This window comes from Eretmochelys imbricata, chromosome 1 (genome assembly GCF_965152235.1).
Source record: "Eretmochelys imbricata isolate rEreImb1 chromosome 1, rEreImb1.hap1, whole genome shotgun sequence".
Taxonomy (NCBI): Eukaryota; Metazoa; Chordata; order Testudines; family Cheloniidae; genus Eretmochelys; species Eretmochelys imbricata.
This window is the reverse complement of record NC_135572.1, coordinates 289,868,812-289,880,661: the sequence shown is the minus strand read 5'-3', so window position 1 is coordinate 289,880,661 and position 11,850 is coordinate 289,868,812.

Sequence of the window (11,850 nt, the reverse complement as noted above, 5' to 3'; positions counted from 1 at the left end):
GCTGGAGCGCCGCGGCACCAGTGTGCATGAGGTGTTGCATTACTGCGCTCTGATCAGCCTCCGGAAACGTCCAATAATCCCCCTAAGTCAAGTGGCCACTCTTGTCATTGTTTTTGAATCACTGTAGGAATGTGGATATGCCCTTTAAAAGCTCTGTTTCTGACAGCCAGCTGCTTATCTGCTCCAAGACAAAGCAACCATTAGTGTGGAATGCTGTGTGTGAGAGAGAGAGGCGGGGGAAAAGGAGGGGGATCTGCTGCTGTCTGAATTTACAAGACAGCATGCTCACATGCTCTCAGCACCCCAAAAACCCACTCTCTCTCCCCCACATACACACAACACACTCCCTGTCACACTCCACGCCACCCCACCCCCATCTGAAAAGCACATTGAAGTCTCTTGCATGCTGGGATAGCTGCCCATTATGCACTGCACCCAATGCTGCTGCAAGTGCCGCAAATGTGGCCATGCCAGTGTGCTTGAAGCTGTCAGTGTGGACAGACTGCAGCGCTTTCCCTACTGCGCTCTATGAAGGCTGGTTTAACTCAAAGCACTCTACATCTGCAAGTGTAGCCATGCCCTAAGTGTGACTCACTGGGCAGAGCTCACAGTATGAACCAGGTGTGCTGGAAAGCAGAGGCTCAGTCTAGGAGGTGGTGAGGCTGCGTGACCTACCCTCAAAGAAGAGTAGGACCCCTTGTGCATCTGGCACACTAAACAGGGTCCCTCCAAGAGATTGGGGTGCAGCACAGACCCTGTGGATCCATGACATAGGCATACTTCTCAGTATGACCCACTGAACATACTGTATGGGGATCACGCATTATCATGGATGGATGGATTAGAACTGTAGGGTCTGGCAGTATGTCGCAGTTCCTCTGGGATGTATTTATGCCACAGCGTGCGTGGAACAAGGAAATGCTGCCATGGGGGCCTCTATTAATATTTTGCCCATCTTTCTATACCTCTCACTGCTAAGAGGGGAAGCCCCTACCTATCATATATCAGAGGTGGGAAAACTACGGCACGTGGGCCACATCCAGCCTGCGGGACCATCCTGCCCAGCCCCTGAGCTCCTGGCCCAGGAGGGTAGCCCCGGCTCCTTCCCCACTGTTCCCCCCCAGCCTCAGCATGCCACGTGGGCAGTGCTCTTGGCAGCAGGGCTACACGCTCATGCAGGGCGGCATGGCTCCCGACATGCTGCTCTGAGTGGCATGGTAAGGGGGCCAGGGCTGGGGGGTTGGATAAGGAGCAGAGGGTCCCGGAGGACAGTCAGGGGGCAGGGAGCAGGGGGCGGTTGGATGGGGCAGAGGTTCGGGTTGGGGGCGGTCAGGGGACGGGGAACAGGGGGTGATTGGATAGGGCAGAGTTTCTGGGGTGCGGCAGGGGATGGAGAATGGGGGGGGTTGGATAAGGGGTGGGATCCCGGGGGGTGGTTAGGGCACACGGAGCAGGGGGAGTTGGATGGGTTGGGGCCAGGAGTCCTGAGGGGGGCAGTGAGGGAGTGGGAAGTGGGAGGGGGTGGATAGGGGGCGGGGGCCAGGCTGTTTGGGGAGGCACAGCCTTTTCCACCTGGCCCTCCATACAGTTTTGCACCCCGGTGTGGCCCTCAGGCCAAAAAGTTTGCCCACCCCGATATATCAGAATGTTCTGCGTTTTCAAATCTGTAGGCAAGAATGTCAGGCACAATATGGTGAGAGTATACTCTTAAAATATAACAATATGGGGTCATTCTGGTATCTTCCCTTTACAATATGGGAGCCCCTTTATCATAATATCCTTTGTTGCACATTCCAGGTTTGCAACATTATGGCAAAAATTATGAAAACCAGCTTTAATATTTCATCGCTTCATCATACCACATGAACTGAAGCCCATACCTTCTCACTTATTATTAGGGTTTCCGGCCATGGTTGGTGATATTGGGCTCTGTGTGCTGTCCCCTTCTACCACAGGTGTCCAAATACGGGGGGTACTGCAGTGCTAGGAGAGCGTGCTAAGGGCATCAGGGGTTTACTTGTGACATTTAGAAGGGGGAACAAATGTGGCATGGATAAATATGAGCGTGTCCATCAGACAAGTTTGTACCGAGATGGTCAGCAATGTCTTTGACACCCACTTGCCTTGCACATTTAGACATGTGACCACGTTTTCAGGATCCATGGGTGCTCAACTCATGATTTTCAAAGTTCCCCAGTTTTCTGAACACCCCAGACTGAAGCAGGGTGATATCTTAGAAAACATGGCTGCAAGTGACTTGTCTAGTGTCACAAAGCAAGGCAACAGCAAGTCACCAATAGAATCCAGGTCTCCTGATACCCAGAGCTACCCTCAATCCACTAGACTTCAGGTGATCTTAGAGATTAAAGTTCTACGCTGAGAAAGTCCTGGTGTATAACTCTTGTCAGAGTGAATTATCTCCCTTTGGGGACTTCTTATGTAAGAACCATTGCTTAATTAAGGGAAGCTTTATTAAAATCCATTCTTTCTAATTGTGAAAAAATGTTCTAAGTAGCTGATTAGCATTTCAGTTCTGATTGTTGAGAAGAAGAAGAAGAAATCTTCTGTACTCAGGAATAAATTTTAGGGTTTTTTCAAAAATGTATTTAAAAGAAACAAGCATTGAGGAAAGAAAATTCAGTTTTTATTCAAGCAACAGAATTAGAGATAATGTCAATGGAACATTATCACAGCATAAAGGTCTCCTAATGCCACCACTATATAATTGAGGCAAAGCAGAGGAAATTATGAGAAATGTATTCACCTAGAGCTGGGAAGCTTATTTTCAGAGTAGGAAATATTGATCCTTTGACAGTGTTCTTTTATAATTACTTAAGGTTCAATCCTGAAGATGCTGAGCATTTCCTGCAGGTGCTGAATGCATTTGAGTCCACAGTAGGACTTACACAGCACCTTGCAGGACTGAGTCTTTACTTTTCAATTATGCCCAATGATAGATGTAAATGTAATAATTTTATATGATAAATGTTGGTGCAGTAGTGATAACTGCTCACTATGGCATTACATATCTAGTGACAAATTCACAGCTGGCATAAGTGGGCAGGTTCTGATTGAAGCCCATGGATCTGCACCCACTTACATCAATGATACATTTGATCCCTACCATGTGCTTAACTAATCAAAGAGAGGTTTTCTCATCTGCAGAATTACGGGTTTTATTTAAAAGGTTTTATTTAAAGGACATATTACTTCCAGCATTATTAGCTATCTGAAGTATTATTTGAAAAAATGTCTAGTAATTACAAGCTTTTGTAGGATGCTCATCACTGTAGTATTTTGAGCCATACCACAGACCTCTACCCCACAAGCTAACATGTTCTGCAAGTGGTTTCCATTACTATTTTATTGACAGCAGTAGAATATGTTGGGACTCAGGCTTCCTAGGTTCTATCCTGTCTCTATTTGTACAGCGCCTAGCGCAATGGAGTCCTGACCTATGACTGGGGCTCCTAGATGCTACGATAATACAAACAGTTAATAATAACAAAAGAAGGGTTAGGGCTGCCAGTGGTGCCCCACTGAGTTGTGTTCTGTTCTGAAAAGATTTGCTCAGTTCTGACATCATGATTAAGGGATAATCTTCATGAGAAACCCTGGGCCCAAATTCCAATCTTAAGTCAGTGTGGTTGTATGGGAGTAACTGAGAGTAGAATTTGGTCCAAAGAGCTGTGTTGAGGACACTAGCTTGGAGTCTTCTCTAATTTACACCCGTGGTAATCACAAGTAATGGCATTGTCTTCCATTTCTCTTGACTTATACTGCTATCTTTATGGAATTGTTTTTCAGAATATTTAATTGTTTTTTTCTGTGTGTTGTCAGAGGCTATGTCTACACTAGCACTTTTGTTGCTTATGTCGCTCAGGGGTGTGAAAAAACACCGCCCCGCACAACAAAAATTGCACCGGCAGAAGCACCAGTGTGTACAGCAGTATGTCGGCAGAAGACGCTCTACCGCCAACATAGCTACTGCCGCTTGTTGGGAGTGATTTAATTATGTTGACCGGAGAGCTCTCGCCCACGGGCATACAGCAGCTACCTGGGAGATCTTACAGTGGTGCAGCTGCATCAGTGCAAAAAAATGAATATGGAAAATTCCTCCAGCCTAGGTCACTTTTTATTTTACAGACAGCTCAGTTGCTGAGATCCTCTATTGCAGGCATCAGCATCAGAGAATGCTATAAGACTACAGTCCCACCTCATCTGGCTCTGGTTTTCCTTCTCTCTAATGTGGCATCTCTACTCCACGGCATCATTTTTGATTATCTAGGATGTGATGGAATTTGGGATTCAAACAGACACCAGGTCAAACAGGTCTTTATCATCAGGCACCCTCTGCATTAAAATATTCTTATGCCTGAGCTGGTTCCTTTCTGCAATCTGCAGTTTGTTCCTGTCTGACAAGTATTTTTTAATATCCACTCTGTCAACTGCCATGTTGTCCTGAGAGACAATTTTCATCTCCAAATGTTTCTCTGTTGCCCCCATTTTCTTGTCAAGTGCAATTAGCTTTTGCCGCAAAAGCCCCCATTTTTGTGTGCAGAGCTTCAAATTTCTCATGTATAGTAGAGTGCACTTTGTCAGATTATATTTAGCTGTTCCAGTAGGTATTTAATTGGATAATCCTGCTGAGAGGAAGTGCTTGGCAGCAGAGATACTGAGTGCACCTGCACCTTCTGTTGCTTGGTTATTGGATTACATATCTTTATAGCCCACTTTCTCAGAATTCTTTGTGTTAGTATTTGTTGCTGGGGGCAAATGGATTATGAGAACATGCTCAGTTATATAGACTAGGATAAACATTTATAAGGGATATAAACACTCATGTTTCAGACCACAAACCAACTTTTAACTACCAAGACTTAGAAAAAACAATCCCTATAGTCAGGTTGTTTCATAATTCTTGCCAGTACCAGATGCTTCAGAAGAAGGTGGAATTGTCAAAGATTGGACACTGAACTAGGTGGTCCACTGGTCTAGTCAGGTCTGGCAGTTTCACAAAGCTGAAAATAATGATGAGCCAAATCAGCTAGGAGGCATAATTTAATCAGAAAAATATGAATCATAATTGGGAATTGTTTAAGAACATTTTATTAAATGCCCAAACACAATCCCACAATTAAGTAAGAAGGCCATATTGGTTAAAAAAAAATCTGGTTTAGAAGGGAAGTGAAGACAGCTATAAAAATAATTAGACATAAAAAACAATGGAAGAAAAAGAAGTTGGTAGTACTATAAATCAGAAGCTAGGAATTATAGCAATTGATGAGGGAAGCAAAGGGTCATAAGGAGAGATCTATGGCCAGCAGAGATAAGGACAATAAGAAAAAGTTTCTTTTAAGTATATTGGGAACAAAAAGAATCCTGACAATGGTACTAGTCCATTACTACATGGGAATAGTTAAATAATCAATATTAATGTAGAAAAGGCAGAAGTGTCCAATAAATATTTCTATTTTATGGAAAAAAACAGATATGTAGTGTCATCACATGCTGATGATAGCACTCCTTCCATTACACTAGTACCTCAGGAAGGTGTTAAACAGCGGTAACTAATTTTAGCCATTTTAAAATCAATGGGTCCAGATAACTTGCATCTAAAAGTTTTAAAATAGCTGGCTGAGAATCTCCCTGAATCATTAATGTTGATTTGCAACAAATATGGGAACCCTGGGTAAGTTCCAGAAGACTGGAACAAAGCTAATGTGCCAAGATTTGAAAAGGGTAAATGGGATAGGTATACACCTGTTAGTCTGACATCAGTCCTGGGCAAGATAATGTAATGGCTGATATGGGACTCAATTAATAAAGAATTAAAGGAGCATAATATAATTAATGCCAATCAACAATTTGTTCCTGAAAAATAGACCCTGCCAAACTAACTAGATATCTTTTTTTGATGAGATCACAAGTTTGGTTCATAAAGGTAATAGTGTTAAGGTAATATAGTTAGATTTCTGTAAGACATTTGACTTGGTATCAGATGAATTTTGATTAAAAAAACAGAATGTTATAAAACTAACATGGTACACATTCAGTGGATTAAAATCTGGCTAATTAACAGATGTAAAAATATAACTGTAAATGGGGAATCATTATTGAACAGTGTGTTTCTAGATGTACGCTGGGGAATGGTCCCGCTATTGTGGGGAACTTTCCTGGCTTCTGCACTACCCCGGTTAAATGGGCTAGTGGAAGGATCCTCAGATCCTCGCTCCCGCTTCCTTTACCCAGAGGCCTTCCTGCCCACTCTCCTGTCTGGCAGTCTTTGCAACCCCAACAAGGCTGGGCCCAGGATTCCTGGGGGGCTCAACCCCCAACCTTGCTGTAGTCACCTGGGAAAGGGGCTAGAGTGTCCCCACTCCGGGGTACTCTCTCTGCGCTGGACACGTCCCTGACCCACTGATCATTACATACGATTTAAAGCAAATACAATTTATTTAATCAACAATTAGTTTAAAAAGGAATAAGGAAAAATGGGAAAGGTTAAAGGAAAACACATCACCCCGCTCTGTGGCAGGGAACATCACAAACAGTGTCTCTGGAATGTCAGGGCAGTTCACAGTCTGTTCCTTGTAGGTCCCAGACTTTCTTCTCAGGCCCTGGCGGTGCTGTAGGGATGCTGCGGGTTGGACACTTGCTCTGGTGGTGGCTGCACGCTCTAAGTGGTAGGACCCTTCTTCCCAGCGTTGCCCCCGCCCTGTCAGGGTTACGATCCAAGTCTGGCCTGCAGCGCCTCTTGGCTGAGGTGTCTCCCTGTGCTGGGCCTGCTGCCCAGGGTCCCCCTCGCTCTCCCCAGCTGCTCACCGCACCCAGCTCCAGACTGCTCCAGCCCCAGCTCCACCACTCAGTCTCAGCACTGCTGCTGCTGCTCTGCCTCCAGCTCCCTGGGCTGCTTCTTTGGCCCCTCTGCCTCTGGTTGCTGCTGCTCTGCTCCCAGGACAGGTCTGCTCTGAGGACTGCTTCTGTGACTCTGCTCCCAGAAGTGCTTCATGGGCTGCTTCGTGGGCTGCTTTTCTGGCCCCTCTGGCTCTGGTTGCTGCAGCTCTGCTCCCAGGGCAAGTCTGCTCTCTCTGGCCTGTGCCTCTGGCTTTGGGGCTGCAGCTCTGCTCCCAGGACAGGGTCTGCTCTCTCTGGGCTGCTTTTCTGGTCCCTCTGGATCTGGCCCAGCTCTGCTCCCCCGCTCAGCTTGCGCCCCTGCTTGCTCCTTAGCTCAGCCCCACTCTGTCTGACGCAGGCAAATCCAGCTCACATGGAGGACGGGACCCCCCCGGCCTCCTGACTCTCTGATTAGCCTGCCCGCCCTGTCATTCAGGCTGACCTAGAGCATTGGTCTCTTCCCATTGTTCCTAGGGACTGTCAGTCTCAGGGTCCTGATTTCCCATCCACCCTTCCCTTTTTAGTACCGGGAGCTAGCCAACCAAAACACCCCCACTGAATGTTAGTAAAGTCCCCTTCCATAAAGGGATCCTGCAGGAATCAGTTCTTAGCCCTCCACTTTTATTAATGACGTTAGGCTATATCTACACTACCACTTATGTTGGCAAAACTTACGTCGTTCAGGGGTGTGAATAATCAACCCCCCTGAGCGACATAAATTATGCCGGCATAAATGGTAGTGTGCACAGTGCTATGTATGTTCTCCTGCTGACATAGCTACCACTGCTCATTGGGGATGGATTAGTCACATTAATGGGAGAGCTCTCTCTTGTCAGCACAGAGCAGCCTCACGAGAGATCTTACAGTGGTGCCGCTGCATCAGTATAGCTGCACAGCTATAAGCTCTCTAGTGTAGACAGAGCCTAGAAGAAAACAGAGAGACAAGGTGTGTAAGGTAATACCATTTATTGGCTTCTTTCCAGTCACTCCTTTGTTCTTCCCAGATAAGAGCTGTTCAGATGCTGATAGTCTTTAATGACTGACTTATTCATAGATTAATACGTTGATACCACTCCCCTTGTTTACTTAACACAAGAAGCACAGGAAGAAGACAGTCATAAGATGGAAGAATACAGGTCATTCATAAAACCAAACTGGAATGTGTAAATTGTATAGAGACATATTCCCCACCCAAACCACCACAGAGGTCAGAAAGAATCTTGCCAAGCAATTAATCAAAGTTCTTTACCAGATGGAGCAGTTGATAAGAGGGGGAAATGTCCAATTCCTATGTTGCCATTTTAAGAAAACCCTTTGTACTTCCTTGGAAAGTAGAGTGAAGTACACTTATCCTGTAGTTGCTTGGCAAATAATTACTGAAAACAGAACATAAAACAAATGTCTCTGTTCAGCGTTGTTATTTGTTTAATGCTGGGGGATTTTGTAATAAATAGTCTGGTGTCATATTTGATTTTATTTTACAGATGTTTTTCCATTAATTCAGATGACGATAAAAGCTCCTCCCACTGTTCTGGTGAAATCTTTATTTTGCTCTGAGGAGCCAAATTAGGATTCCACCCACTCCTGCAAGGGCATGTCTTCTGTAGCGAGGAGGCGTTGCCCCCCTCAGATGCAGACGTGCAGGGAACTCCGCATGCCACCAGGTGGGAGGAGTCAGGAGAGCCATGCCCCACACACCAGAAGGAGGGGGGGCGGGACAGGAAGCTGAAATATAAAAGGCTGGCCCAGCTGCTTATCTGGGAAGAAGCCACTGGAGGTGATTGATAGACACTTCTTCCCTGCTGTTGGAGGCAAACACCAGGAAGAACTACTGTTGCCTCAGGGACCAGCATGAGCTTCTAGGGAGCCCCAGTGCTCTCGATGCAGAGGAGCTGCTACTGTTACCCTTGGCAGTGTACCCAAAGGACATTGAGGCTGCCTCCTGGATCCAGGTAAGCCTGAGGGGGAGAGGAAAAAGCAACCCAGGGGAGCCAGCCAGTAGCCTGGTGGAGAGCGAGCTTGAAACCAGGTCAGCATGTTGTGAACGGATTCCGGCTGACCCAGTGGCAGACTGCTCTGCCACTGATAGGTCCCTGGGTTGGGACATGGTGGAGTTGGGTGGGCCTGTGTTGCTGGTGCCACCCAAGCCCTGGGGTGGAGTACTCCCACTCTGTAGGCCAGGAGGCCTGTGCTCCTCAGCTCAACCCATTGCTTGAGTGTCCTGGACTGCATGTGACACTCACCCCAAACCTGAGACTGTGCGGTGTTCAATCCCCTAGCTGAGCCCCTGCACTTGGCTGGTATGACAGCTCTTCCTGATTGCAGGCCACAGCCTTAACTGTTGGCTGCCCCGCCTTGCTTAAGGGTCGTGGAAATAGACTACTGCAGCTCTTCCTGATTACAGGCCAGAGGCTTAACTGGTGGCTGCCCCGCCCTGACTAAGGGCTGGGTGAATAGACAGCTGCACCCTGCCCTGGTCACCAGCCAGAGCCCGACTGTGTACGGCCTGCCCTGCTTGAATTCACTAATTCTCTCACCCTTCGTCTTCTTAGAGAAGGCTTTAGCAGACCCAAATTGTGAGGAGGTGTCCCCCCGCCTCAAATGCAGACAGAGAGGGACAGCTCTGCAAGCCTACACATGGTTATGTAGTCTCCAGCGTCACAAGGGTATGAAACAATTTCAAATTAGCGAAAGGCAACTCATGCAAGTTTCCTCTATTTTTACCAGTGTTATCTGACCATTTATTACTGAGCCTACTGATGTTAAGAAGCCTGATTCTTGATGCTAAGTTTACAGAAAACTCCATGCATATTAAATAAATTCATCCCATGTAATTGTGAGGTCCTTTCTCCGTTGTTTTTCATTTCGCCTCTCGTTTTGGGTCTTTGTCACACACGTTAAAATCTAGTTTCACAGCCTTGATAGATTGAAAAGTATTTCTTTTATTTTGGCACATGCTTAATTGCTGCGAATAGCACAGATAATAGATGATGCATGCAGTTTCTAGTGTGCCTGGCTACAGGGGATTTTTTGTCATACCTCTGTGTTGCATTTCTGTGTTCTGTAGCTGTTGTCTGGGTGTTGTTGCTTCATATCCAAATCCACCAGGACATTCCAATGAGCATTACAACTTGTATCACAGGAAATATCTGGCCCTTCTTTCCTTTTTAATTTTTATTTGTGTGAATGTAGATGTCATGAAAGTTGCCAGAGTCACAGCATGGAATAGCTACAGCACAAGCAGTGAAGCTACAAGTTTGCCCAAACTGCCCCAGTCGTGTGCCTCATTCCTGACCAACAGGGACCTCTGGGCGGGGCAAGGATAGATTGGTCTCCATATTAACAACTATATACACATGGCCATATAGAAGTGTTGCCAGAGTTAATATAGTACATCAAACGTATGCACTGAGGGCAAGTTTCACAATAATATGAACTTTGTACTGTCTGTTTGGTATTCATTTATTCCTTGGCCTCTACTGAGACTACTATTAAAGTTGCCAGTTAGTGCCAATTGTGATGGCACTTACTTACTTACTTTCTTCTGTCACTAAACATATTGGAGGAAACTAACTACCCCAAATAAAATGCACAGTTGGAATAAATTTTGTATGGCTAGTATGCTGGGCTGGGATTCATGCTTGCTTTTAAGCAACTGAGGCTACTTAGCATCTTACAGGATTAGGCCCATAGCTTAAAAATGTTGCTTAAATTGAATCGGGCAGCTTCACCAAATATGAAGTGTAATACATAGGGGTTCACAGTGAAATGATCTAGGAAACCAAAAAAATGAATGATGCTTTGGGATGTTCAAATGGAGTCAGGAGGCCTGGTAGACTAGATAAATACCCTTCTTGCTAAAGTGGCTCAGGTAACTCATGTTATTAGCAGAAATAGAGGCATCCCCAGGTTTAGAACCAAAACGTTTTAAAAGGCTCGTTTATGTACCATTTAGAGATGGTGAAAAGAACTCCTCATCCCTCCTGTCAACTGATATGCCAGCAGCAAGGGAGATGAAGACAAATAGAACGTTATAGTGTCTCTCTGAAAGTATGATAATTAGGAACCTGATACTGTTTAAATAAATTTCCTTGATGGATTGTTCCTGTCTGGCCAGCTTAGTTTAGTGATTGTTTTGGGGGTAAAATTTAGTGGGCAATAGTACTGCATTTATTAATGATATCAGCCTCAAGGTGCCTTCTATTTCTGGCTTGTCTAGATGGGATAAAATTGCCCAGATTTGACATTAAGCGTGTTGTTTTGCTCAAGGATGATTTTTAATGACTTTAACCTATGCTTCATTGTTGTGCCCAGCAATTACTTTTTAAAGTGACAACCAGCATCGGTTCAGTTGGTTAATAATTCTTTTTACATATTGTTTGGTCCTAGCTTATCAGCCTTCTGAAGAAATCATCACATATTTGCACTGTAAATACCTAGTTTTGTACATTTAGTTCCCTCTGGTTCAAACTGGTATTTTTAGGAGTTCTATCTTGGTCACATTTAAGGAGATATGTGTTTGGAGGGCCAGGTTTATTGCTTGCTGAAGCATTCTTTGTTTGGCAAAGAAGATTTATAGTGCATCTATTTTAATTCAGTAGAGTTGGTTTCAGACTTCAGGGGAAGATCGAGTTAATTTCCTGGATCCCTTGGGCACTCTTTCCAGTTGAATTAAACAATAACATCTATTTTTAATTGTCTTTAGTGCCTTCATGTATAGATGACCTATCTAATATGTGCCTTGTAAAATATATGGAGAGTTACATGCCCCTAATGCAAAGTAAAAGCAAGTTATTAAATCTCTGAAACCATGTAGAATTTTTTTGAAATTGTTTCTCCACCCCCCGCAAAAAAAAACCCTCTACAGAGGAATCATCAAAGACACACAGGAACTCCATTATCTAGCACTTAAGAAACCAAGACTGAGAAAGCAAGGCCAGGGCTTAAAGTCTT